Raw genomic sequence first — 6,012 nt, 5'->3', positions numbered from 1 at the left:
ACACAAAGAAGAAAATGAAGAACCAGACCTCCATTCCTCTCACACGGTTCTCCATAAATTCTTTTGAAAATACTACTTAAATATTATGGGGCAGAAGATACATGTTATAGTGGACATCCTAGCTCTAGAATGGGGGCATTTTCAGGAGTTTAATTGTGAGAACAAGTGGAGCACTGCATGCAGCAGGTTCCCAGGCCTAATCTGCTTCATGGTTGTTGGGTGGATCTGCTGGCCCCAACTCTGCTCTCTCCTCGCCCGAAGACTGACCTTGGTCTGGCGACGAATGTACTGACCAAGTTCCCTCCTCCTCTTTCTGGATTAACAGTTCTCTGCCCCGATATTGGGGGCTCCCATTCTTGTGAGGATTCATGCTGACACCGTTGATAAAAAAAATGCAATTGTTTTTTATCTAAGTCTGCTTTTCTTCGTTTTTGTCGGTCAAAACAAAATAAAAATACATTTCATCACAAAATGTTTTGAAATGTGGAAAATTGTAATATAAAGTTAGTTAAATGATCTCCAAAGGTGTGGGTCAGACTCCCAAGATCTTCAGAGAACAAAGGTTGTAGCCTTAGAAATAAAAAAATTGAAAATGCTGGAAATACTCAGTAAGAATGGGATACTGTTGATAATGGAAGGGAGGGAAAAGGAGAACTGGGACTTTTCTGGTGCATCATTCCACAATGAAGGAGGGACTGATGAAGTTGTGGTTGGTCGTAGATCAACGATGCAATTCACTGTCTATTAATCCCAGATTACATTCGGAGAAATATGTTTAATTTAGTTTAGTTTAGTTTAGAGATACTGTTCCTAATGAATGAGTGGTGCGTCAAGTTCATTGATAATGGGCCCCAGACTATTGTCTTGAATGCAATCCTGAATTGTTCAACAGGTTTGATATCCAACAGGTTTGATATCCACGGTTTCCCACAGTCGTGTGCTGAAGCAACGTTAGCCTTCAGCTACTCTGAGACATTCCCCAGCTGTCTGGGAGGTCAATGGTCGTCCAGGTTTCCCAGGAATGCAGTGATTGCTAAGCCGTTGGCTTCTCCTTGACTTTTTCCTCAGTTTTTAAAAAGTCAAGAGTCAATACTTATAGTCTGTTGAAATAATGGAAAGGAGTAATGTTTGCTTCCTGAAACTATTTTCTTGGCAATCCTGAATTCTAATTTCCAAAATTTGTTTCATTAAATTCAGGGGCGGCACAGTGGTTCAGTGGTGGAGTTCTGTGAATCAGTGCAGCCAGCTTACCTCTCACCACAAAGACGTCTCAAATGCAGCCCTGGGGACATTGGGCATAAGACCAGGATTGGGGAATAACCGTCCAGACCAAATATAGATTGGTAGGTCATTGTAATAGCTCCGGCCTTCATCGCCTTTCCCTTGAGTCCAAGGGAAGCATTGGAGAGCATGTAGCAGGCAGCTGGCATTGCCATTCACTGTCAGATCTACTGGACCACATAAATCACTACTGCACACTGGTCTCAACCTCAAAGTCTTGACTTTTGCTTCTTGTCTCCATTGCAAATTGTCCTATAATACTTAAGCTCCTCCTGCCTTGACGATAAATGTGCTTTAAAATCTGCCTTGTAGTGCATTGGTGATTTAAATCACTATACCATTGACAGTTATTCCTCAGCTGTCTCTGTGCTAAGCTCTGGAATTCTCTCCTACATCTCTTCTTCTTAACCAATCTAGGGGGCGTGGCTGCGCCTTGCGGCTGCGGCTCACCGGCAGTCTCTCTGTCTTTTTTCTGTCTTTGTCTATTGTTACCATTTAAATGTATGTATTGACCTATTTTTAGCTCTGTATATGTGAGGGGTGGTAGGGGGGGGTGGGGGAAACTTTTTTCTAAATCTCCTCCTCAACGGAGATGTGACCTTTTTCCATGTCGTATCTCCGTTCACGCTACGGCCTGACACTGTGGAGTTGGCGGCCTCCAGCTGGGATCGACCTTGAAGACTCCGGTCGCAGGGCCTGGACTTACCATCTCGGAGGCTTCGGCCATGGGCCCTGCAGACCGCAACATCGAGAGCTCGCAGGTCCCTGGCTGGCGACCGGCTTTCGGGAGCTTCAGCCGTAGCAGTTTCGACTGCCCCGAATCGCGAGGCTCGATCGACCTGCTCACAGGACCTTCATCGCCCTGCGTGGCTCGGCCGCGGCACTTTCCATCGCCCGGTGGGGGCTTAGGACCTTCATCGGCCTGCTCGGCTCGGCCCTGGGCCTTCCATCGCCTGGCGGGGGTTTCAAAAGTCGGGAGCCTCGATCGCCTCGAGGCAGCAGTTTGACTGCCTGACCACGGGAGAAGAATTGAGGAGGAGATAAGACTTTTCTTTGCATTCCATCACAGTGAGGGTGTGCCTGGAGCAATCACTGTGATGGTTGTCTGTGTTAAATTGTAACTGTGTATCTTGTGTTCTTTATTGTTTACTGTCAACCATTTACTGTTTATTGTTTATTGTCAACCATTTACGCCGGACCCTGACATGAGAGGACGCTGGCGCTGTTTGTTCGCCGCTTCTCCGTTTGTTTGTTTGTTTTTATGTCTTGTTTGCTCTGTAAAGCGTCTTTGAGTTTCCTGAAAAGCGCTATATAAATTAAATGAATTATTATTATTATTATTAACATCTACTGCTTTTGACATTGAACCATGGAGCACTGCTGTGAGAAGTTACATCTTTCTTTTGCAAAACTCCCAAAGTAACCTGTTTCTCTATTATCAGAGAGGCTAAGGCCCTCTGTAGGAGGTGAAACAAATCTTTTTCAATGGGATTTTGCAGGTAGTCTACAATATTCCTGCTTCACTCACCAAAGCTACCCATTACACATTTCTTAATCCATTGGTGGCCCTTCAAACTTAATTGGAGATCCATGGACTCATTGGAGATCCTCAGACTATCTTTAATTGGACTTTCCTGGACTTTATCTTGCACTAAACGTTATTCCTTTTATCATGTATCGGTATACTGTGGACGGCTCGATTGTAATCATGTACAGTCATTTTGCTGACTCGACATCACGCAACAACAAAAATATCACTGTACCTCGGTACACGTGATAATAAACTAAACTAACTAACAAACTAACTAACTTGATCTGCAGTTCCTCTGACACATTTCATCTGCTCCACTGCGAAATCTCCTCACGATATGCCTACTTTGAAGAAGTTCTCTTTCCGCCGAGAGTTCTGCAACACCCTCTCTCGCTGCTCCCCCTCTATGATTCCATCTGCTCTCCAACTACATTTCCTGAATCATCGTCCTTTTCACACTCTACATTCTCTTTGTACCCTTCCATATCTCTAGTCTCCCTCTCCCCTAACTCTCAGTCTAAAGAAGGGTCTCGACCCAAAAAGTCACCCGTTCCTTCTCTCCAGAGATGCTGCTTGTCCCGCTGAGTTACTCCAGCATTTTGTGATTATCCGGGAACACTTGGGTTTGTTCAGTTTGGTTTATTACTTAGTCACGCCTTTAGTAATATATATCAAATATTGGTCATTAATATGAAGTAGTGTCAACTTTAATTCCAGCTCAAAGGATTGAGCCTAGGTTTACATTAAATCTAGGCTCCATCCTTTGAGCTGGAATTAAAGTTGACACTACTTCATAGTAATGGCTAATATTTGATAAGGAGTGTGCTACATGGATAGGAAAGAGAGATATGAGCCAAATATAGTGCAGGTGAGATCAGTATAGATAGGGGTTCATGGTCGACATGAGCAAGTTAGCCTGAAGGGCCTGTTTCTGTGCTGACTTTATGACACTATGACTCTAAAATGGGAGCCACCTTTCCACACAGACCAGGCTTACATCAGCAAATCTAAACAATGTTGGCTTGAAGACCTGAAGTTGGAAATAAACACAAGGCCAAATAATTTCAGTGGCAGCGTATCGTATTTATTATAATTCACTAGGGCTGCCAACAACGTGCTGTAACGTATTATTCTTTAAGACAACTCAGAACAACTTCTCAAGTCAAAGGCACTCTAGTATTCTAGTATAAATAGCTCAGCATAATTTATGAGCTGTAATGAGAATTTCCATTGCATTAAGCCAAAAAGAAAACTAGCTTCAGATTACAGCTCACATCTGCAGAGTACGAACCGCACAAAAGTTCTGATTCTGGCCCGAGGAACAGCAGAGCGTGCTGTTAGCCAGCAATGTTTCAGCTTAAACATGTTATTTGCTACAATCATGGAAATGTGCACACACACGTGCGCACACACACGTAAACGCACACGCGCACGCGCGCACACTGTTAGTACACTGCCTGTGCTGGCTTTCCAACTACCATAATCCCTACACGTTCCCGTTATTTTTTTTCTATGATGGTCTTTGAAGCAGTTATTCAGTTCTCTTTTGTGACGTTTTTATTTCTGCCACAATAGCCACACGGTAAAACATTTCATTTCTAAAGACTCTGATTTGAAAGGAATCTTCAAATGTTCTTTATTCTTCCAAGAATAATCCTCAGTGGATGCCACTTCATTACCAATTTGCTAACCAATGGAAACTTTTTAACCACTAATTATCCCCTTAAAATTTCTTAGAATGGATCTGTATTAACTCTTTCAGTCCCAGGAAAACTAAAAGTTTTTTTAAAATGTATTATTCCCTTTGTCATAACCAAAATGAATAATATAATATACGTTATTAAAATGGGATCATTTGGTTCTTTATTGTAATGTTATTTGTGGCAGCTGAAAAGCACACCACGTCTCTATTTCCTCAGAAGGCGTAGGAATTTCGGCATGTTCCCCCACAACAGTTGCTGCCTTACAGCGAATGCAGCGCCGGAGACTCAGGTTCGATCCTGACTACGGGCACCGTCTGTACGGAGTTTGTACGTTCTCCCCGTGACCTGCGTGGGTTTTCTCAGAGATCTTCGGTTTCCTCCCACACTCCAAAGACGTACAGGTATGTAGGTTAATTGACTGGGTAATATGTAAAAATTGTCCCTAGTGTGTGTAGGATAGTGTTAATGTGCGGGGATCGCTGGGCGGCGCAGACTCGGTGGGCTGAAGGGCCTGTTTCCGCGCTGTATCTCTAAATCTAAACTCTCACCAACTTCTATAGGTACAGCAGAGAAAGCATTTTATCAGGATACATCACAGCTTGGTTTGGGAATAGCTCCATCCGAGACCGCAAGAAATTGCAGCGAATTGTGGACGCAGCCCAGACCATAACCTTTCCATTGACTCAATTTACACCTCACGCTGCCTCGGCAAGGCCAACAGCATAATCAAGGTCGAGTCATACCCTGGACACTCCCTCTTCTTCCCTCCCCAATCAGGCGAAAGGTATCGAAGTGTGAAAACGCACACCTCCAGATTCAGTAACAGTTTCTTCCCAGCTGTTATCAGGCAACTGAATCATCCTACCACAACCAGAGAGCAGTCCTGAACTACTATCTACCTCAATGGTGACCCTCGGACTATCCTTGATCAGACTTTGCTAGCTTTACCTTGCACTAAACTTTATTCCCTTATCATATATCTATACACTGTAAATGGCTCGATTGTAAGCATGTATTGTCTTTCCACTGACTAGATAGCATGCAACAAAAGCTTTTTACTGTACCTCAGTACATGTGACAATGAACTGTAACTATAAATGTAGCATGAAACAGACCCTTCGGCCCACTTAGACCATACTGACTCGATCACTAGTTCTATATTGTCCCAATATCTTATCCACTCCCTACACATTAGGGGCAATTTTTACAGTGGCCAATTAACCTACAAACTCGCACATCTTTGTGATATAGAAGGAAACTGGAACACCCGGAGGAAATCCACGCAGTCACAGGGAGAACATGCGAACTCCACAAAATCGAACCCGAGTCTCTGGTATTTCAAGGCAGCAGTTCTACCAGCTGGGTCACGTTGCTGTTTTAAACCAGTAACTGAGAAAGGAAGGTTTAGGAGAAAGAACAAAGTTTAATTTGTAAGTAAGAGTCTTGGGTGAAGCATTGATTGAATGGTCCGAGTTGGTGCTGTAAATCATACATAAT

Source organism: Rhinoraja longicauda, chromosome 25, assembly GCF_053455715.1.
Source record: "Rhinoraja longicauda isolate Sanriku21f chromosome 25, sRhiLon1.1, whole genome shotgun sequence".
In the NCBI taxonomy this organism is placed as follows: domain Eukaryota; kingdom Metazoa; phylum Chordata; class Chondrichthyes; order Rajiformes; family Arhynchobatidae; genus Rhinoraja; species Rhinoraja longicauda.
This window is presented reverse-complemented; position numbering follows the sequence as displayed.